We start from the raw sequence: 24,057 nt of genomic DNA on the forward strand, positions 1-24,057 counted from the left end.
TGCTTATGAATGTTTGTCGGCTCCGTTGGAGATGAGGAGATGATCTTTGGCTCTCTGAGTGTATCGAGGATCTTTTTCTTGGAAATCATTATTTGAGGCTCTCTATGTTTTGTGACTCCTTGTGGGTCGAATTTTGAAGGTGAGCACGCACGCTAGCTGGTGGAGGATTTGTCCATATATGTTTGCAGCACTGGATCTTGTCACGGCATGCACTGAAGATTCACTGCGTTTTTTTCTGCGTTCTTTTCTGATGTTTGTGGGACTGTCATAATATATATATATATATATATATATACACTTTTTTTTTTTTTTTTTTTTTGGGACTGAGTCACTTTTTGATGTTTTTGAAGTGAGTCAGTTATCCATTATTCTTGATTGATTATTCTGGGACTGAGTTACTTTTTCACTTTTTGAATATATCAACCATTGATTTATTCACTTGTGTCACTAACACTTCATAGCCAGTTTGTTTGCGGCTGGCATTATCACTTATGAAGTATTTTTGCTCGTCTATTTTGGAATTGAGTCACTCTTTGTAGTTATTGTTTTATTCACCTGTGTCACTAGCAGGGTGGATAAAAATCAATGATTTTTTTAATAAAATAAAAAAAATCTGATTTTTTTCGATTTAAATCTGATTTTTTTTTAATAAAATGCTTTTTGAGGAAAATATATTACCATCCAAAGGTTATTCCATCATGAAATAAAGATTAGTTTTTTAATTATGTAGAATAAGGCTGTATATGTTTTTATTTTTTTGGTAAATAAATGCCATTAATCCATTCACAATGTCATGCTCTTCCAGAGGTTTTTGTAAGATTATTGGGCAGTTTCTCTGCCTACAAGATATTATCACAGATGATTGGTTTACTTTTGCAGTTCTCAAAACTGAATTTGACTCAGCGGAGATCACATGCCTCTTCTTCACAGCAAAAATGTTATAACATGAACAGAGTTAAGAAAAAGACCTTCATCCTAACTTCTACAAACCTATGAATACAGAATCAACCCCTTCAGTGCTAAGTTTCAAGAAGTTCAGTGAATTATTATTATTATTATTATTATACAGTATTTATAAAGCACCAGTAGTTCGCTCAGCGCTGTACATTACAGTGAATAGAATAGAAACAATATTTTTCTAATTGTTTGGAGTGGAATAGATCTGCACAAGAAGAAAGTGAAACTACCGTATTTGCCGGCGTATAAGACGACTTTTTGACCCTTGAAAATCTTCTCAAAAGTCGGGGGTCGTCTTATACGCCGGTACACATGTTAGGGGGGCTGCGGCATTAAGTACAGGGGTTTGCAGGGGCTGACGTCTCTTACCTGGATCCAGTCCCACGACGATCCGGACCAGGAAGCGCGGCGTCTCCTTCAGTTCGGCCACTGGATGTTCGTGCGGCTGCGCGGCTCCGCCTCCTCACCGGTGATTGGCCGCCAGAACTGAAGCTCAGGAAAGGCACACAGGCGGCCAATCACCGGCGAGGGGGCGGAGCCGAGCGGCCCCGCGAAAATTGAGTGCCGGAGCAGCAGGTAAGTGCTCTGTGTAGAGGTGCTGCTGCAACCACATATGCTGGCTGCAGCAGCACCGTACTAGAACAGGGTCAGCAAGTGTCAGTGGGAGGAATAGTGCCCCATCATTGGTGTCACTGATACCAATGATGGGGCACTATTCCTCCCACTGATACCAACGATGGGGCACTATTCCTCCCACTGACACCAACGATGGGGCACTATTCCTCCCCCCCACTGACACCAACGATGGGGCACTATTCCTCCCACTGATACCAACGATGGGGCACTATTCCTCCCACTGATACCAACGATGGGGCACTATTCCTCCCACTGATACCAACGATGGGGCACTATTCCTCCCACTGACACCAACGATGGGGCACTATTCCTCCCCCCGACACCAATGATGGGGCACTATTCCTCCCACTGATACCAACGATGGGGCACTATTCCTCCCACTGACACCAACGATGGGGCACTATTCCTCCCCCCCACTGACACCAACGATGGGGCACTATTCCCCCCCACTGATACCAACGATGGGGCACTATTCCTCCCCCCCACTGACACCAACGATGGGGCACTATTCCCCCCCCCCCACTGACACCAACGATGGGGCACTATTCCTCCCCCCACTGACACCAACGATGGGGCACTATTCCTGCCACTGATACCAATGATGGGGCACCTATTCCCCCCACTGATACCAATGATGGGGCACTATTCCTCCCACTGATGCCAATGATGGGGCACCATTCCTCCCACTGATACCAATGATGGGGCACCATTCCTCCCACTGATACCAATGATGGGGCACTATTCCTCCCACTGATACCAATGATGGGGCACTATTCCTCCCACTGACACCAACGATGGGGCACTATTCCTCCCCCCCACTGACACCAACGATGGGGCACTATTCCCCCCCACTGATACCAACGATGGGGCACTATTCCTCCCCCCCACTGACACCAACGATGGGGCACTATTCCCCCCCCCCCCACTGACACCAACGATGGGGCACTATTCCTCCCCCCACTGACACCAACGATGGGGCACTATTCCTGCCACTGATACCAATGATGGGGCACCTATTCCCCCCACTGATACCAATGATGGGGCACTATTCCTCCCACTGATGCCAATGATGGGGCACCATTCCTCCCACTGATACCAATGATGGGGCACCATTCCTCCCACTGATACCAATGATGGGGCACTATTCCTCCCACTGATACCAATGATGGGACACTATTCCTCCCACTGGTGTGCATTGGAAGAGGGGTAGTCTTATACGGCGAGTATAGCCCAAACACTACATTTTAGCAGGAAAAGTAGGGGGGTCGTCTTATACGCCGGCAAATACGGTAAGTGTGAGGAGGAAGGGGCTGACAGTCTTAAATTTCTTATAATATATATATTTTGTTTAGCCAAATTAGTTACCAAACATGGATGTTTGTTTAAGCAAATAACATATGCTGGAATGTTATTGTTTCAGTTGAATAAATCTATTTAAATTGTTATTATTAAGGTAATGATTATTTTTCTCCTTCCTAAGTACAACAGAAAAGTTGTCCAAATATGAATGATTAACCTATTAAACTGGGGATAAAAAAACTAATATGAAGTTATTCTAAAAATCTTCATCTACTTGCATATTAAAGTTATACCAGCAAGAATTAGTCTTTATGTAGAAAACTAGGATTTAAATCAAGCCTTACTGACTAAATCCACCCTGGTCACTAGCACTTCGTAGCTGATTTCCTGCGCCTGGCCCTGTCACTTGGCATTTTTGTACCACCTTACAAATTTATGTTCTGTTTACACCTGGTTGAGTGATATATTTTTATCTAGTTTATGGCCTTCATTTTTTTACATATCAGTCACTTAGTAGCACAGCACCCTGTTACCTTTTATTATTTGTCACTATTTGGAATATAGTTAGGTTTCTGTGGCCACTTTGTTTGGTTCTTTTTGGGGTAGGAAGGTAGCGCAGGAGGATTATCTCTATACTACTGAGAGTGGATAGCTCTCCCACCATACAGCCTCACTATAAGCTGCTGGGGTGGATTGATGCTTTCAATTGGAGACATGTTGTCTAATCACAACCTGAATGAACATCCATGCTGATCTGTTCAACTTTACAATCCATGTTCCTCACGCAGACCTCCTTCTGTATAATAATTAATGAATGACTACAGTTATCCGCCGGAGGGCGTTTTCTCCATTGATTGGGTTGCCTGGAACATTTATCAGTCTATTGATTCCAAGTCAGGACTTTGTGTGTCTGAAATTACTTATAGCACAACCTTTATGAGGGTGACTGCCCTCTGATGGTCTTTGCTGAATGAGCCACTGAGAGTGGATAGCTTTCCCACTATACAGCCTAACTATTCTGATGCGGTGGACTGATGCTTTCAATTGGAGACAAGTTCTTTAATCACAACGTGAATGAACATCCAGGCTGATCTGTTCAACTTTTTAATGTCTTTCACACAGACCTCCTCCTGCAAAATAATTTTATGACTACCTACAGCTATCAGCCAGAGGGCATTTTCCTTACTGATTGTTTGCCTGAAACATCTATTAATCTATTGATTCCAAGTTAGGATCTTGTCCCTCTGAAATTACTCATAGCACAACCTTTATGAGGGTGGTAGGACTTTTAGGTTTTTGAGTTCCTAATTTAAGTGGTGAATTTCTGCAATTCTATACACGACTGGGAATGATATAATCTCAATTGATTCTAACATTGATTTATATGTATGACTTCATCTCTTTAGGATTAGTTATTCCCCTATTTACTATGTCTGTGCTCTGCCTCCACACATCTTCTTCACCAGGTCATATGGGATGACTTTGTGGTGATGAATGTGAGCCTTGTGATATACCATTTTGGGGATTGACATCTTACAATTTTACATCTTCCCAGGGCTTCCCTAGTTTTAAGTGACAACGTTGTCATATTTTAATGGTGATGGATGGAGACTATTTTAAATTTTTGTACATGCTTGTGCATATGTGTAATATGTGAATCCATACAGGTTTTTGTATTGTTAAAACTGCCTGGGTCACATGAGAGTACCTTCTTTTCTATGGGGGCTATCCTCCATATATTTTTTTTTAACCACTCACCACCTGGCCAATACCATCCCTACAGTGAAGCATAGTGGTGGCAGCATGTTGAGATATTTATTAGTGGCAGAAACTAATCAGGATCGAAGGAGATGAATACATCAATGTACAGAGACATCCCTGATGAAAATCTGTTTCAGAGCACTCTGGACCTTAGATTGGGGCGACGATTCATCTTTCAACAGGACAACAACCCTAAGCACACAGCTCACCTAACAAAGGAGTGGCTACGGGCCAACTCTGTGAATGTCCTGGAGTGGCCCAGCCAGAGCCCAAACTTTAACCCGATTGGACATCTCTGGAGAGATCTGAAAATGGCTGTGCACCGACGCTCCCCTTTCAACCTAATGGAGCTTGAGAAGTACTGCAAATAATAGGAGAAATTGCCCAAAACTAGGTGTGCCGAGCTTGTAGCATCATACTCAACACGACTTGAGGCTGTAATTGGTGCTAAAGGGGCTTCAACAAAGTATTAAGCAAAGGCTGTGAATCCTTATGTACATGTGGGGTTTTTTTCGTTTTTTATTTTTAATAGATTGCAAAGATTTCAAAATGAACGCCTTTCACATTGTTATTATGGGGTATTGTTTGCAGAATGTTGAGGAAAAAAATGTATTTAATCCATTTTGGAATAAGGCTGTTGTGTCATGTGGTGTTTGCGCAGCGGTTTTTCAAATGCAATTTTTTTGGAAGAAATACACTTTAGTAAATACAAAACAAAAAAATACACAAATACGCCAATTATTTGTAAAGTATGATAGAGGATGTTATGGCAAGTAAATAGATACCTAACGTGTCACGCTTTAAAATTGCGCATGCTTTTTGGAATGGCGACAAACTACAGTACTTACAACATCTCCATAGGCGACGCTTTCAAAATGATTCCGGTTTACCTGTTTAGAGTTACAGAGGAGGTCTAGCACTAGAATTATTGCTCAAGCTCTATCATTTGTGGCAATACCGCACATATGTGCTGCGAACGTGGCTTACATATGCGTGAGCGATTTACTTGTGTTAAATGTGTTTGCGAGCACGGAGGGATGGGGGAGTTTTAAAAAAAAAAAAAATTCTTATTTTTACACTGTCCCTTTTTTATTTTTTTTTAATCACTTTTATTCTTATTACAAAAAATATAAACATCTCCTGTAATATAAATATTCATGACCGGTCCTCTTTAAGAAGAGATCTGGGTCAAAAAGACCTTTTTAAAAGCAAAAGATTTAAAAAAAACAACTTTTTTTTAACTTTTAATTTAAAAAAGAAAAAAAATGTGTTTACTTCTGCTGCCGACCATATGTGATGTCATGATGTCGCTCCGGTTTTCCATCATCATAGAGGGGATCAAAGACCATAGAGTCTTTCATCGCCTCCATCGTCAGCTGGCCGGACTATCAGATCGTTTCTTGGGCCTACCGATTTTAACAGCCCAAGAAACACCTGTGAGCAGTGGGGGACGTCCCCTCCTGCTGCTACTGAAAGGGATTTAGTGACTGAAGAGCCACTAGGACTGCTTTGAATAGAAAGCCAGCCATTGGCTGACTTAAAAAAAAATACTGAGACTATGGCTGATTTCTTCTGCCATAAACTGGCTAAACCACTTGAAAACCATAACGTTTATATATGTATTGTGGTTTTCCAGTTTAAAGACCTAAAAACTCAGGTAGTTTAATATGGTAATTTGGCATGTCAATAAAAGTGTCCTGCCACACCTTCCTATTGGGCCTACATTATGATGGCCAGCCTAATTGTTTTGGTTGTTATCTTTTAGACCATTTTTCAGTAAAGCAAGGAACACAAACTTCTTTAGTATATTATTGTGCTTTTACCAAACAAGAATGCTGTACACACACAAGCTACTTACAATTGTAGGAAAACAATACAAGACATACAAAATATTACAGATGTACATATACCACATGCACCTCCCTAGCAAGTGAGTTAGTCAATGGTCTGTAGATACGCTAAAGAGTCAGCTTGGGTTATAGCAATTTCATGATCTCTGTAGGCAACCAGAGTTCCAAGCTAGTTGAGCGATTGCAGATATCACGCTCCCTCGTGTAGCTTTAGTGTCATCACCAAGGTGAAGTTCCTTCTTTAGTCTTCTCGAGGTCATGGATTCCCCTTCCTTCTACCTGGGACTTCTTCCAGACTCCTATTTGCTTCTCAGGGTCCTCAAACCCAGTGATTCCTTTGTGTTTCGCACATGACCACTACCACCACCCACTTTGGATAGAGGAAGCCCAGCTTCTGCTAGATGGTAGCTAAAGTGTATCGCTATATAAAATGTATGCTATAAAAAAAACCCCACTAAAATAGCCATAGCAACACATTTAATACTGAAAAAGAAGGTGCTCAATGCAAGGGAAGGGAGGCCAGTCCTTGCCACTGCAGAAATTTTTAAAATGTGAGTATCAGAATGTCCTGGCATTTGGGGCTCCTGCTGTGCTGTGCCCAAGAGAACTTTTACTAATGTGTGCTAGCATCAGCAAGTGCGTGCGTTTTAGGCCTGTAGCTAGTTTATGAAGATTAAGAGGAAGAACCTTTTTTCTTTTGTCAATATTTTAGAGCTTTCCCAAAAATGGTACAAGGACCATGTGTGTTGGAGATGAAAAATCAGACATCCTGGGCACATTATACTATATCCTGTGGATCCGTCCTGGCATCACATCTTTTAGTTGGAGGTCCATGCCTTGCTTTTCAAATCAGTGGAATTATAAATACCCCTGAAACCTCTGACTCACCTCATCCTCTGGACTCTCCATCCAAGGTGTAGAAAATATTTTGAAGAAATTGATATCACATATCCTTACAGTGACATGCTGCCTGATCACTACTAGATGGCAACCAACAACTCCCCGATCACATATCACTTATTAAATGAGAACAAAGACATTAGACTGATAGAGCACCTTACTAGATTATGGAATAAGTTAGATAAATGTAATGCTGTGTGCATTTGGGACATGTACCTGATCTGAATATGTTTGACTCACTCCTACAATTCCATGGTGGCTCTCTCATTTTCTGAGTGTAATATTACCCTCTGCCTCTCTACCGCTGCTTCCCTTGCATCTTCCTCTTGATGTCTCTACCATGCTTCCGTATATTAACAAAAATGCTCACCTAAAGGTAAAACGTTGGACTTCTTTCCTAGGTGGTCATATTCACTTGCTTTTCACAGAGTAATTGAATAAATCATGTACAGTGTTCTAGATGGTATGGACTTTTATACCTAATGGCTCATGTGGCTTTCCCCAATTATCGAAAGAAGGCTTGTTATTTTTTCCTCATATGTGGATATTTTTATATTTGTCTTTGCTTGACAAATTACCATTCAAACATAAAAAAAATCAGATCTCCTTTTGGAAAACTTTGGAATTCTTCCTGCAACTATGACAAACACAAATCAATATATTAATTACTTTAAATGTAGAGACTTTATTTAATTTTTCAAAACTGGACTTCATGTTAGACCTCTTGTATGCTACTATAGCAACCTAGAAGAAAAAAAAAAAACACTAATACGTCTAAAAGTGTTTGGTCTTGCCTTTAATCACCTTGGAAACTGAATAAGATATCAGTCAACCCAGGACATTGGAGCAGGTTTTTGATCTTTGGCAGGCCTATGTGAAGTCTTTGTGTGCTCCAATGTACCTTCTGTGTACAAGACTTCTGTCCTTCAATCATTCATAGGCAGTGGGTTATTACTGGCCTTAATGAGAAAGCATTTCAGTCATGTTGCTTTTAAAACCATGCATGCTAGTTATCAGAAAGAAAGGCATTTCAAAGGTTTCTAAACACCACACTACTTTGTATAAACTCGTGTGCAAGGGCGGACTGACCATTTGGAAACTGGGGCACTGCCCGAGGGCCCAGGGTAAGTAGGGAGCCCCATGAGATGCCCCTGGTACCTTTTTCATAGACTTTTTTTGAGTTTGGGCAAGGAAACAGGGGCCCCATGATCCCCTATTGCCTGGGGGCCCCATGAGTTGTCAGTCCGCTCCTGTTCATGTGGTTTGACACTTTTGCTCTCCTATCACTTTAAACAACACTCCCGCTGTGTTGGCCATAACATTATGACCACTGACAGGTAAAGTGGATAACATTGATCATCTCCTTAGAATGGCATCTGAAAATTGGTAGGATATACTGTATTAGGCAGCAAGTGAACATGTAACTGAAGCTGATGTGTTGAAAGCAGAAAAATGGGTATTGCAGATTGTTGTGTGGCAGCGTAGCTGCAGACTAGTCAGGATGCCCATGCTGACCCATATCCACAGCCAAAAAGTGCCTACAATGGGAACATGGGCATCAGAAATGGACCACAGAGCAAAGAAATAAGGTAACCTGGTTTGATTAATTGTGTTTTCTTTAACATCAGGTGGATGGTCAGGTGCGTTGGTGTCACGTAGAGATGAGATGGCACTAGAATGCAGTATGGGAAGAAGGTAAGCCAGTGAAAGCAGTGTGATGTTTTGGGCAATGTTTTGCTGGGAAACCTTGGGTCCTGCCATTTATGTGGATGTTACTCACACGTACACATACCATCTACCTAAACATTGTTGCTGACCAAGTACACCCCATCATGGAAAGAATGTTCCCCAATGGCAGTGTACCCTAATGGTTCAAAATTGGTTTGAGAAACACAACAATGAGATTGAGTTATTGACTTGGCCTTTAAATTCTCCAGATCTCAATCCAATCAAACATCTGTGGAATTTGCTGGAAGAACAGGTCTGATCCATGGAGGCCCCATCTCACATTTTAAAGGACTTATAGGATCTACTACTGATGGCTTGGTGCCAGATACCTCAGCATACCTTCAGAGGTCAAGTGGCATTCATGTCTCAATGAGTCAGGGCAGTTTTAGTGGCAAAAGGGGAACCTGCTTGATATTAGGTGTGTGATTGTTATGGTGAGTGGTCATAATGCTATGGCCAATTTGTGTATATTCCATAGATATAAGCATCTTTACACCAAAATTAAACATAAAAAGCTACATATAATAAACATTAGCCCAATCTACAAAGATAATTGGACTCTGTGTCTGATAGGTGTGACTTCCCTTTACTTTTTGTCTTGGGGACACACCCCTTACACAGTTGTCAGAAGAACAAGTGTCCACATTGGAAGATTTTTGATCTATTCATTTTCTGGTGAGAGATAAAAATTTTGGATTTTTTTTTCTCAACTTTTAGTCCTGATGACCCAATGTGCACACAGACAACAAAAAAACCCTAATCAACCTCAAACCCAGAGTTTCTCAACCAGTTCTCCCTTGGAGACTGCTAGTGATTCCTTGAGCCCCAAGTTACCAGCGGTATCAATTATTTTTTTAGCTGTGTGTAAGGGGAGCAGTTTTCCTTCTGGTCAACAATGTAAGAGTGTCCTTCTCCCATTGGCCACCAATGTATGAGACCACTACACCAACTACCAATATAAGAAGCCACTTTTCCACTGACCACCAATGGGATGGGCACTACACATTTCACCATTGATGTTTCTTTTTTGGCCCTTTTTATTCTGTGTTCCATTTCATGATTGTTATTGAAACATTTTTTCCTTTAGAGCAGGGGAAATAAAAATATTATCTGCTCTGAGTGTCAAATATGCTAAATACAATACATTTAAGGCTTTATGTATTGTTATATTTACAGTTTCCTGGCCATGAAAATATTCTGTGAGCTAGAGAAGTAATACTTTAGTTTCCCTGTATAAAAAGGTGGCGAAAGGCTGGTCTAACTCCTCATTACTCTATCCAAAATTCCCCCGATTGGACACAGATTAGAAAAAGGCAGTGGTTTTGACTATTCTCTACTGTATCTAAAATTGAAAATAAAAATTTTTTAGCTTAATATTTATTTTTAGTTGAAGGACTTTATTAATAGGTGCTTCAAATAAATCCATCTATACCAAAATAGAACTGTCTTTGTTCCCCATTCTTTTCAAATAAAAAAAAAACCTTTCTGAACTGGCTACATTAAAGGAAAGAGAACAGATTCACTCCTGAGGTGGGTCTTCCATAATTTAATAATCCTATTTAAAAAATGCACAGGGATCTCAGATCATTGCTATTTGTGATTAGTTGGTGCCTGTAGTGATTTTTTTTCTACAGATAGCAGAAAAAGAATTTCACACTGGAATGGGATTACTGAATTTTAGCTAAGTCCATCAGAGGCAGGATGAGGGAAATAAGCAGCTTGTACGAATGAGAAATGCTGCATCTGTACTGCGCTGCCCTAGAGCAGCTTCCTGAATTGCTTTCTAAGACTTGGTTATGGAAGCAGTATAGTAATGACATGTTTATTCTGAATTGACTTGCTTTCTTTTTAGAGGTACAGGAAAACATTTTTGGTCGAGAAACGCACAGGCAAAAACAGCCAAAGCCTTCAAATTCTCCTAAAACCTATAAGACACACTAGACAAAGCACTCTGCACAGAATGAATCCTAGGGCTAAAGTGTGTCATTGCTAGTTTAAAGCTGAAGCCTGCGCATAAAAAATGACAATCGTTCCTCAAAAGAAACAGAGGAAAAAATCCATTTTTTGTGCACCCAATGTTTAAAGTGATACTAAAGCTTTGTCATAATTACCAGCTCTGTGCAGTGATTTTACACACAGCTGCCCCGATCCTCTGCTTTTCAGGTCCTCCATCGGTGCTCTGGCTCCTCTCGCTCGAGCAGTGCCCACAGGGAAAGGTACTTGCCTTGGGGGCATCACTATGTGCTCACTACTGAGCCACTGCTCTATGCGTCCATAAGACACAGAGCAGTGGTTCGGCCCCACCTCTCCTGCACTCTCCTCATTGGCTCACTGGCTGTGATTGACAGCATTGGGACGCAGTGGGCTCCTGCTGCTCTCTCAGCCAATGAGGAGGGAGAGCCCCCATAGAACCCAGGCTATTTTGAACATTGCTGGATTGGAGGGGGGCTCAGGTAAGGAATAGGGGGGGGTAAAAAACCTTGAACCTTTAAAACCCCTTTAACAAACCCAGTTAATACCTTGAAAAAGTAGCAGTCACATCATTACTGTGCTGTACACAACCTGTGCAGAAAGCAGAGCTGTGGGAGGGGCCCAGCAGGCTCCACCCACTACAGGCTGTCTGCAGAAAATTACAAGAGGAGTGGAAACAAGACTAGTCACCCTGCACAAGGAGAGAGAGCAGCAGAGACTGGTTGTTATTATAGGAAGACCTTGCAGAGGCAACATTTCACACTGGATTACTGTACAGTTGTGAAAGAAATACACAGGCTTCTTGTATTTGGACAGTATTTGCTAATCCCAGAGTGCAACTTTGAGGAAAAAAATAGTTATAGGACACCAAACTTGTATGACTTTCCAGGTAGCATCTGATTAAGACAGACATGGAAATTTTTGTGCATATATCCTATATTGCCAAAAGTATTAGGACACTCCTCCAAATCATTGGATTCAGGCATTCCAATCCCCTCCATGGTCACAGTTGTATAAAATCAAGCACCTAGACATGCAGACTGCTTCTACAAACATTTGTGAAAAGATGGGTCGCTCTCAGGAGCTCAGTGAATTAAAGAATGGTACCGTGATAGGTTGCCGCCTGTGCAATAAATCCATCTGTGACATTTCCTTGCTACTAAATATTCCACGGTCAACTGTTTAGTGGTATTATAACAAAGTGGAAGTGGAGTCCTGACTTTAACCCGAGAGTACACCTTTGGGATGAATTAGAGTGGAGACTGTGAGCCAGGCCTTCTCATCCAATATCAGTGCCTGACCTCAGATATGCGCTTCTGGAAGAATGGTCAAACATTCCCATAGATACCCTCCTAAATCTTGTGGACGGCCTTCTCAGAAGAGTTGAAGCTGTTATAGCTGTAAAGGGTGGGCCAACTCAATATTGAACCCTACAGACTAAGACTGGGATTTCATTAAAGTTCATGCGCATGTAAAGGCAGGCATCCCAATACTTTTGGCAATGTAGTGTATATTTATAAAATAGTACACAAGTTTCCCAGCTTGCTCCATTTCCTTTAAAGCTACCTAGAAAAAAAATGTCTCAACTACTAAAAAGAGTTTTATTGCATACATTTTCAATTACAAGTAGAAGCCACACTGTTGTGTCACTTCTTAACTCCTTTCCACCAGCCATATGGATATATGCGGCCTCTCAGTGGGTGGGCCTTAATGCTAAAAGGCCGAATATGTGCATACCAAAAGATAAACAGTGCATGACCTGCGTGCTCCCGACACTGTTACCGACGGCTAACGGAAAGCTCCCGATCTCTACTTGCAATCAGGAGCTTTCTGATCATGTGACAGCCAATCAGAAACCCCTCCCCACCTCCTGCCATCAGAAACCTCCTAAAAGGCTGGGAGACGCTGGTGTTAAAGGATAAGTTCGCTTTTCCAAAAAAAAATATAAATACACAATTTTATTGCATATACAAAAATATGAATTTATTATTTTTTTTGTTAGGGATCTCTGAAGCACTCACGATCTGCAGATTGTGGGTGTAATGCCACAGTCCTGCAGTCTGTCTGTGTATCTGTCTGCCCCACAGGAAGTTCAGTGACCTACCTAGAGCGATCAACAGTGCTCTGGTAGTTCATTGAGAACATGGTCAACTGACTGAAAGAGACAAAAGGACATTGCGCAGGACTGTGACCCAGAATAACTGCTGCAAAAGTGACTGCAGATCTCAATCTCAGTCTTCACAGGACTGATTACCAAGTAATAGTTTTAGTATATTCTGTATTGTTTTGAAATCAAGTTTGTAAAAGCAGAATTCACTTATAAGCAAGCTGTGACTTTATCAGAGACATCAGGGGGTTTATTTACTAAAGCTGGAGAGTCCAAAATCAGACTCCCTTCTGCATAGAAACCAATCAGCTTCCAGGTTTCATTGCCAAAGCTTCATTGAACAAGCTGAGGTTAGAAGCTGATTGGTTTCTATGCAGAAGGGAGTCTGATTTTGGACTCTCCAGCTTTAGTAAATAAACCCCCAGGTGTCCAAATTTGTTGGTCAATCAGCACTTAGCCATTTACATTTATAATTTGTAACTGTTGCGCTGCTGTCGGATAATCATCAATGTATATATGGACTGCCAGAGATATACTGCACATGTATAAATGTTGTACACATACAATATATACTGTACATGGCAGTCCGTATATACAATAGCTTGCTGATCACGCTAAGTTCTTGTAAGTTATAGATCTGAAAATTATTTCAGGGCTTCCCCAAGATCTCAAACTTTTTGCAAAGGGTTCCTCTAAGGTATAAAGGTTGATCTAATCTAATAGAGCAGCTTCTCTCAACCTCTTCACTCCAGAGAAACCCCTAAAATATTTTTATGGTCTTGGGGAACCCCAGGTAAAACTAGTTCATCTGGGGTCAATGGGAACAATATCTCTTACATTGGTGGTCAGTAGGAAAAACTATCCCATTACAGTGGTGGTCAGAATGCCATCCTTAAAGATAGTAAAAAAAAGAGTATTCATGTTGTTATTATTATTACACAGCATTTATATAGCGCCAACAGTTTGCTCAGCGCTGTGCATTACAATGGGAGACAATACATGAGACAGTACAGTAACAATACAATAAAATACACGAGGGGTTCGAGGGCCCTGCTCCTTGGAGCTTACAATCTAGGAGGGAGGGGAGAGTGGTACAGGAGGAAATAGCTGTGGGGGATGGAGAGGTGGAGAGAGCGGAGGAGATCAGCAGTTAGGTGAGGGCGGGGTAGGCTTCTCTGAAGAGATGGGTTTTCAGGGTGCGCCTAAAGGTGAGGAGGGTAGGTGACAGTCTCATAGATTGGGGTAGTGAGGTCCAGAGGATGGGGGAAGCCCTGGAGAAGTCCTGGACATGGGTATGGGAGGAGGAGACCTGGGAGCTGGAGGTCTTGTGTGGAGCGGAGAGTACGTTTTGGGTGGTATTTGGATATCAGGTTGGTGATGTAGTTTGGGGCAGTGTTATGAACAGCTTTGTACGTCAATGATAATATTTTGAATTTTATGCGTTGGGCAATCGGAAGCCAGTGGAGGGATTGGCAGAGGGGGGTGGCGGATACGGAGCGGTTGGTAAGGTGGATGAGTCTGGCCACAGAATTCAGGATAGACTGAAGCGGGGATAGCCTGTGTTGGGGTAGGCCAGCGAGGAGGGAGTTACAGTAGTCCAGTCGTGATATGATAAGGAAGTGAATGAGTTGCTTTGTAGTTTCTGGAGTTAGGAACGTGTGAATTTTGGAGATGTTGCAGAGGTGGCGTCTGCATGAATTTGTCAGCGATTGGATCTGGGGCTGGAAAGACAGATTGGAGTCTAGAATGACACCTAATACTCTGGCTTGCGGGGTGGGGCTGATGGTGGCGTAGTTATGTTGCTAATCTGCCAAATGGCATTGGTCCTGGAACTCTGCATCAAATCAGCCAAAGCTCAGGGAACCCATAGCAACTTCTGGAAGAACCCTAGGCAATGACTAACAGAGTGAGAACATTCCTCTCAATATTACAGCTGCAAAAAACAATGGAAAAGGAATAGTATTGGCTTTGGAGAAATAACTCACAAAGGAGATTTTATAAAGCTGGACCACAAATTAGACTGTACAGAATTACAAATTGTTTGGGTAAGAAAAGATGAGTAGGGAAAAAAATGTCATTGGCCTCCACCTGTAAAACCTTTCCTGTTTTGGGGGTCATCTCATTGTTGCCCATCCAGCACCTGTTGTTAATTTCATTAACACCAAAGCAGCTGAAACGGATTAACAACCCCCTCTGTTGCTTAACTGACCAGATCAATATCCCAGGAGTTTAACTGACTTGATGCTTTACTCTGATTAAAAAGTGTCCCTTTAATTTTTTGGAGCAGTGTAGAAGCTTACCTTTCTATTTGTGTTCTAATGGCAACTCAAAATTTTGGCTTTACCCTCATTTTCATTCCTGGTAACACTTCCAATCAGGACAATTACAGAGGGTAAAAAAAGCACCATGCAAACTGCTAGAACTATATAAAGCCTGTATTGATGTTATGTTATAGTATGGGAAAACTCCCAAAAAGAGTCACAAAAGAGGACTTACCTAACCTGTAAAAAGGCTGTATTAGCCTGCACAGGTGTTCTGTGGATCGATGGGCAGGCAGTCCCATTCATGTCTATTGGTATGCAGCAGTTGCATGGGTACAGTCCCAATTTAACATCCATGCGGGTGTGTGTCTGGGGACATGCACCAACATGGCTGTCAAATTAGGAGCAGCAGCTGTGTCTATGCAGCCCAAAAGGCATGTCTGCATAGAACACCTGTGAATGCAGTGCAGCCGAGCCCTTCACTCGGGTGTCCGGATATGTACACCTTTATAAATGAGGTCTAATGGTTGAACTGGCTAATAGCACTGAGAAATGACTAAAGTCACATTTTAGGCAAACTGTTTACATTGTTCAGTCTGTAACTTTTATTGAGATGACAAATCTGATGTGTCCCTTATTTGAATGCAGTGCAGAATGACAATCCTTTACTCTTCACATGCCACCCTCTCTCCAGCTTGACCTGTACCCAGCCTACAGTTGCAAGAAAAAGTATGTGAACCCCTTGGGATTACGTGGAGTTTTGCATGAATTGGGCATAAAATCTGCTCTGAACATCATCTAAGTCACAACAATAGAAGAACACAGTCTGCTGAACATAATACTACAATGGCTGCAACAGCACAGAATACGCCTTCAGGAGTGGCCCAGTCAGAGTCCTGACCTCAACCCGATTGAAATGCTGTGGCATGACCTTAAGAGAGCGATTCACACCAGACATCCCAAGAATATTGCTACACTGAAACAGTTTTGTGAAGAGGAGTGGTCCAAACCTACTCCAGATTGTTGTGCAGGTCTGATCTGCAACTACAGGAAACGTTTGGTTGAGGGTATTGCTGCCAAAGGAGGGTCAACCAGTTATTAAGTCCAAAGGTTCACATACTTTTTCCTCCCTGCACTGTGAATGTTTACATGTTATGTGCAATTAAACCATGGCAACATCTAATATTTGTGTAGTATTATGTTCAGCAGACTGTGTTCTTCTATTGTTGTGACTTAGATGACGTTCAGAGCACATTTTATGCCCAATTCATGCAAAACCCCACGTAATCCCAAGTGGTTTACATACTTTTTCTTGCAACTGTATCTTCTGACTTGTACTCTCATCTGCTCACTGAATAAACAGTCCATATACAATCATGGCCAAAAATGTTGGCATCCATCGCATTTCTGTCAGATAATGCACCACTTCGCTCAGAAAATTGTTACAATTACAAATGTTTTGGCATTCTCATGTTTATTTCTTTTGTTTATATTGGTATGACACAGAAAAGTGGAGAAACAAAAAGTCAAGTCTGACACATTGCATGTAAAACCCCAAAAATGGACTAGACAAAATTATTGGCACCCTCAATTTAATATTTGGTAGCACACCCCTTGGAAAAAATAACTGAAATCAATTGCTTAGTGCATCCATCAATGAGTTTCTTACACCTGTCTACTGGAATTTTGGACTACTCTTCTTTCACCAACTGCTCCAGGTCTGCCAGATTGGAAGGGTTCCTTTTCCCAACTGATGTTTTGAGATCTCTCCACAGGTGCTCTATGGAATTGAGATCTGGACTCATTACTTGCCAGTTTAGTACTCTCCAGCGCTTTGTCCTAAACCATTTCTGGGTGCTTTTGACATGTGCTTTGGGTCATTGTCCTGCTGTAAGACCCATGACCTCTGACAGAGACCCAACTTTCTGACACTGGGCCCTACATTGCACCCCAGAATTCTTTGGAAGTCTTCAGATAATGCCATGCACACAGTCAAGACATCCTGCCTGAAACAGCAAAGTAAACCCAAAACATCAGGGAACCTCCACCATGTTTGACTGTAGGGCCTGTATTATTTTCTTTAAAGACCTAATTTCTTTTTCTGAAAACAGAATGCTGTAATTTTCCTCAGGTAAGTTTTAGCAAAATCCAATCTGGCTTTTTTATGTTTCTGTGTCAGCAGTGGGGTCCTCCTGGGTCTCCTACCATAGCTTCTCTTTTCATTCAGATGGCAACCTATAATGTGAGCTGACACAGCTGTACCCTGTGCCTGAATGTCAGCTTGAATTTGTCTGGAAGGTAATTGAGGTCCTTTAGCTACCATTTGAACAATCCTTTTTTGCAATCTTTGATCAATGTTTCTCTTTTGTCCACGTCCAGGGAGATTAGCTACAGTGCCATGGGCTGTAAACTTCTTGACAATGTTGCACACAGTGGACACAGGAACATTAACATCTCTGGAGATGGACTTGTAACTTTGAGATTGTCCATGTATCTCCACAATTTTTGTTTTCAAATCCTCAGACAATTCTTTGCTCCTTCCATTCTCCATGTGGCACGCAGAGACACATAACAGAAAGGTTAAGTCAATGTTTCACCATTTTAACTTGTTGCTGGTGTGATTTCTATCTTCTCAGCACCTGTTAATTGGTACAGGTAAATTTAATTACAAATTACAGGAGCATCACAAACTTGGAATACAATTATTTCTTACAGTTTTCAGAAAGTGCCATTAATTTTGTGTAGTCTATTGTTGGGGTTTTGGGTGGAATGTGTCAGATTTGGCTTTTTGTTTCTCTATTTCTTTTGTTTGTATTGGTATGACAAAAAAAGTGAACATGAGAATACCTAAACATTTGTAATTTCAACAATTTTATGAGCAAAGTGGTGCATTATCTGACAGAAATGCAGGGGTGCCAATATTTTGGTCATGACTGTATGCCTGTCAGACCTTTGGGCAGTTCGTTGGTACAACAAACCAGGCATGCCAAGGAGTCAGCCTCTGCATATGAATACAAATGAGAGCTTCTTATCTGTTCTGTGAACATTTCAGTTATAAAAACCTCACATTTGGCAATGAAACAAACATTGAAATGTGGAATTACTGGAGCAGTTGATGTAAAAAAATGTATTACCTGAACATAAATCACTTTCTCATTTACAGGTGCCTTGAGCATTGCTTCTCAAAAGTTGATCAAATAAAACACTAAAGTGATAATTCATCAGAAAAATAAAAAAATATTCTTATTATATTATTATTATACAGTATTTATAAAGTGCCAATGGTTCGCTCAGCGCTGTACATTACAAAGGGGGACAGAACATGTGACAGAACAATACCAATACAATGCAAAACATGAGGGGATCGAGGGCCCTGCTCTTTCGAGCTTACAATCTAGGAGGGAGGGGATGGTGGCACAGGAGGAGATAGCTGTGGGGGATGGAGTGGTAGGAAGAGTGGAGGAGGTCGGCAAGTTAGCAGGGGGTGGGGTAGGCTTCCCTGAAGAGATGGGTTTTCAGGGTGCACCTAAAGGAGAGGAGAGTAGGTGATAATCTGATGGGTTGTGGCAGGGAGTTCCAGAGGATGGGTGACACCCTGGAGAAGTCCTGGAGGCGGGCATGGGAGGAGGAGACCAGGGAACTAGAGAGAAGGAGGTCTTGTGAGGAGCGGAGTGTGCGTGCTGGGTGGTACTTGGATATTAGGTCAGTGATGTAGTTCGGGGCAGTGTGGTGGACAGCTTTGTACGTCAGTGTTAGGATTTTGAATTTGATCCGTTGCGCAATCGGAAGCCAGTGGAGGGATTGGCAGAGGGGGGTGGCAGAGATGGAGCGGTTAGAAAGGTGAATGAGTCTGGCAGCCGTATTCAGGATCGACTGAAGCAGGGATAGCCAACGGCGAGGCAGGCCAGTGAGGAGGGAGTTGCAGTAGTCGAGTCATGATATGATGAGGGAGTGGATGAGCTGTTTAGTGGTTAGGAACGTGCGGATTTTGGCGATGTTGCGGAGGTGGAGTCTGCACGAGCTTGTGTACTTTAAGGGTGTGCCAAGACCCAAATCTACCAATTGATATTTTGATTCATAAATGCAGTTTTAGGCCCAATTTATACTTGTGAATGGGTCTATGTGGGAGCCCCAATGGGGGTTTTCTAGTGATTAGCTGTGGTAGGCAGCCCCATTGAAAGCAATTGGAGGCTGACAGCTCCCATAGCTAATTGTGGCCACTTGCTGTAAATCACTCATGGAATATTACCTGTGAGTATCGGCCCTGGACACAGACAGTCTGGGGGTTATTTACTAAAACTGGTGAGTGCAAAATCTGGGGCAGCTCTGCATAGAAACTAAGCTTCCAGGTTTTTTTTTTTGTAAAAGCTTCAAGGATAAGTTCACCTTTTAACAAAAAATAATAAATGCACTTTTTTTTCAGGTAAAAAAAAGTGCTTATCTTATTTTTTGTTTGTGGAGCCTCTAAGCCCTCAGCAGATCACTGGTGCCATGCAGGTCATCCCCTGGTCTGTCAGTATATCAGCTTCCTCGTACATCCCGTATGGGCAAGCAGATATCACTGACAGGAGGGCTCCATGAACTACCATGGCACTTTGGTAGTTCATTGAAAACTACAAGCCGACAGCTACTCTGGCTGCCGGGACTTGAAGTTTTCCCATTCACAGAATACGGCTGCATTTTTAAAAAGTTGTGACAGCTAGCGGGGAGGAGAAGATTCCCTGCAAGATGCCACAACGGCGATCGGGGGCCAGTCTGATAGTAATATGTTACATCCTGAATATGGGTGTAACATGTTACAAAAGGTGAACTTATCCTTTAATTGAACAAGCTGAAGTTACAAGCTGATTGGCTGCCATGCACAGCTCCACCAGATTTTGCACTCTCCAATTGTAATAAATCAACCCCTCTGTGTCCAGGGCTGATCACTTGCAGGTAATCTCTCCATGACCCAGGGGCGGACTGACAACTCATGGGGCCCTCGAGCAATAGGGGATCATGGGGCCCCTGTGTCCTTGCCCAAACTCAAAAAAGCTACCAGGGGCATCTCATGTGGCCCCCTACTGACACCGGGCCCTCAGGCAGTGCCCGAGTTTCCAAATGGTCAGTCTGCCCCTGCCATGAGCATTACATACTAATGGAAGCAATTCATTTGGGAAGATGTTCACCTCCAATCCTTTTCAATAGGGCTGCTGCCTGCAGCTAATCATCAGAGTTCCCGCGTGTTATTTGCACACAGCTCCATTTGCAAATGTAAATGGGGAGTTATAGCTACTCCCCTCCATCAAGCACAGGACGGGCATTTGTCACTAATCTCATTATTGTAAGTCAGCCTTGAGGTTTTTGCTATCTGCTGCTTTTACACCGATCTGTTATTCTTCCACTTTTGCATTAAGAAAAAACCGAAGAAAAACACATAACCATGAAATCCTATGAAACTCTTCGCACTGATCAGTTGCGGGTCCACTGCATTTTGTAAAATCCTGCTTGTGGCATTTTTGGTGCAGTAAAAAAAAAACGCACCTCCCCAATGAATTGAGAGGAAATTGTACCAAAATGTGGCAAAAATGCACACACGGCTGTGTTTTTGGTGCAGTTTTTGACTCCCTTTTTCACAGGTGCAGAACGCACTGTAAACGCAACAAAAATGCTGTAAAAACCTTAAAAAAAATGGATACAAGTTTTTAAAAGGGAACAGTGTGAAAATAGCCTTGTGCAGGCCTTACATGGGTTGAATTGCGAACAAATTTTCATTTAAATTTCACACCATTAGTGGGCCGCAGCATCAACCGATTTTTGAGTGACAATCGAATTTAAGTGATCGGGCATGTTGGAAATTTTTTGAAAAACAAGCTGATTTCTAATCAATGATGGGAAAATCGTGCGAGAAATATAATCGAAAGAGAAATGAGCATGAGCTGTGACCTGGAAAGAAAAAAAAGATTCCCAGCCATGTAAATTATTTTCTGTAGCAACATGAGGTCAAATTGAAGACTTGGTTGGTCGAATTTCAAAATCAATGGTGGCACCAATGGATTAATAGGGATACAATACTCATGCACTGCCACAAATAAACGATAAACTGCTGCAAGCAATAAAATGTCCCAAGAATAGTGCTGAGCTGGCCCCTAGTGACCCAAAACAATAAAATAATAATAAACACCCTCCTGAGCATCAAACCCAGTGTGTAAATGAATAAATCTGTGAAACAAATAAAGTCAATGATTAATAGGAAAACTGGCTGAGCCAATAAATACAAATGAAATGCGAAATATATATAAAAAATAATCCACGGTCAAGTAGCAATAAACACCTGGCCAATCTATAATAAACACCCGGATGAGCTGAAGAATATAGTGTAAAAAACAAAAACCGTAATAAATATGTGAAATGTATATCAGAAAAGAAATAAAACACAATCACAACAGCAGTAAACACCTGGTCGAGCTATAATAAACACCTGGCTGAGTTGAAGCATAATGTGTGAAAACCAACAAAAACAAAAACAGTATAATTGTAAAACAAATGCCTGGCTGAGTAATCAGCCCCCAATGGAATAAATAAGTGAATCAAATGAATGTTCAGCTGGGCTAGATATTCACAAAAAGTGCGTAATAGAAAAGATAAGCAGCTCTACTGAATATAGACAAAAACAGATGAATGGTGAATGATAGAGAACACTTAATAAAGTGCAAAATGCAGTCCAAAGGTTATAAAACAGTCTCTTTCTTCCAACATTTAAAGTAATGTGACTTCAACAGGTGTGCACAAGGCTACTGAAACCACCAGGCCCCATACAGCCAACCAAAAAAACACAGTTTATTATGCTTCAGTTCTGAATGAATACAGTGAGTGATCGGTACCCATCACTTGTTGAGTTCATTAGAAAAGAAAGAGGCTGGTAAGTGCAACATATTTATCGGACCCTTCCCTCACTCTCGATCCTGAAGGATTCTACTGTGTGCTTGCTGCTGCTAGGGGAAAGGAGAGGAGGGAAGTCAACAGCACTTTGGGAGTGGGAGCACACAGGGGGGCATGGGAAGCAGGGGGAAATGTGTGGTGCACAGGGAGGGTCAATTACTGGAACCGATCTCCTGTATGGCTCTCTCTGCAGAAGTTGAAAGTCAGTGGGAAAACAAAATCCAGCTTTGAGCTGCTGCAGAGGGAGCAATACAAGGGATAAGTTCCAGTCACCCCCCCCCCCCCCCCCGCCATGCTGTTCAGCCTCCCTGCCAGATCCGATTCACCCAGCTGCCTTGGGCCTCCTTGCTGGCCTGGACCCTGTACAGGAGGAATGGTGGTACCCCCTTATCCAAGACCCTGGGTGTGCAAATCTATCGTGCTCCTCCACTTTCAGGTATGCACGCTCACCTTAACAGCTGACCCACAGAAAATATAGTGCCTTTAAAAAGTATTCATACCCTTTGAAATTTTCCACATTTTGTCATGTTACAACCAAAAACGTAAATGTATTTTATTGGGATTTTATGTGTTAGACTAACACAAAGTGGCACATAATTGTGAAGTGGAAAGAAAATGATAAAGGGTTTTCAAAATGTTTTGCAAATATCTGAAAAGTGTGGAGAGCATTTGTATTCAGCCCCCCCAAGTCAATACTTTGTAGAACCCCCTTTCATTGCAATTAATTTTGTTGCGATTTGTGTGCACGATTTCTTAAGACTTTGTTACTTGTGAAGATTTTCAATGATTTCTTCAATTTGCAGTGCGATTTCCACTATATTCTATGCATGTGAAATCACAGCAAAACTGCAGAAAAAGTAATGCAAGAACTACTTTAGAAAGTTTGCTGCAGCAAATCGCAAATGTTAAGACACTGACATTCACATTCATTAGATGTGATTTCAGGTGTGATTTAAATTCCCAAATTGCACCTGAAATCTCACCAGTATCACCAGCACTTACAGCTGCAAGTCTTTTTGGGATCTCTCCACCAGCTTTGCACATCTAGAGAGTGAAATATTTGTCCATTCTTCTTTGCAAAATAGCTCAAGCTCTGTCAGATTAGATGGAGAGCGTCTGTGAACAGCAATTTTCAAGTCTTGTCACAGATTCTCAACTGGATTTAGGTCTGGACTGTGATTGGGCCATTCTAACACATGAAAATACTTTGATCTAAACCATTCCATTGTAGCTCTGGCTGTATGTTCACAGTTGTTGTCCTGCTGGAAGGTGAACCTCCACCCCAGTCTCAAGTCTTTTTGCAGACTAACAGGTTTTCTTCTAAGATTGCCTGGTATTTGGTATCCATCTTCCCATCAACTCTGACCAGCTTCCCTGTCCCTGCTGAAGAAAAGCATCCCCACAACATGATGCTGCCACCACCACCACGTTTCACGGTGGGGATGGTGTGTTCAGGGTGATGTGCAGTGTTCGTTCTCCACCACACATAGCATTTTGCTTTTAGGCCAAAAAATTTTTGTATCATCTGACCAGAGCATCTTCTTCCACATTTGCTGTGTCCCCCACATGGCTTTTCGCAAACTGCAAATGGGACTTCTTTCTTCTTCTTCATGGCTCTCTTTCAACAATGGCTTTTTTCTTGCCACTGTTCCATAAAGGCCAGATT

At 42.0% G+C, this 24,057-nt stretch overlaps 1 long non-coding RNA gene across 1 annotated transcript in view; it reads left to right on the top strand.

Annotated features, from left to right (window-relative positions):
* LOC149473050 (uncharacterized) overlaps positions 1 to 24,057 on the top strand; it is a 92,901-nt gene that overhangs the window by 23,289 nt on the left and 45,555 nt on the right. The window contains exon 2 of the long non-coding RNA XR_016313475.1: positions 9,032 to 9,098. This is a non-coding gene — a long non-coding RNA (uncharacterized LOC149473050). The remainder of the gene's footprint in view (positions 1 to 9,031; positions 9,099 to 24,057) is intronic.

The sequence above is a fragment of the Staurois parvus genome, unplaced genomic scaffold (assembly GCF_062004578.1).
Source record: "Staurois parvus isolate SC_StPar_1 unplaced genomic scaffold, SC_StPar_1.0 ptg000018l, whole genome shotgun sequence".
Classification (NCBI taxonomy): Eukaryota; Metazoa; Chordata; class Amphibia; order Anura; family Ranidae; genus Staurois; species Staurois parvus.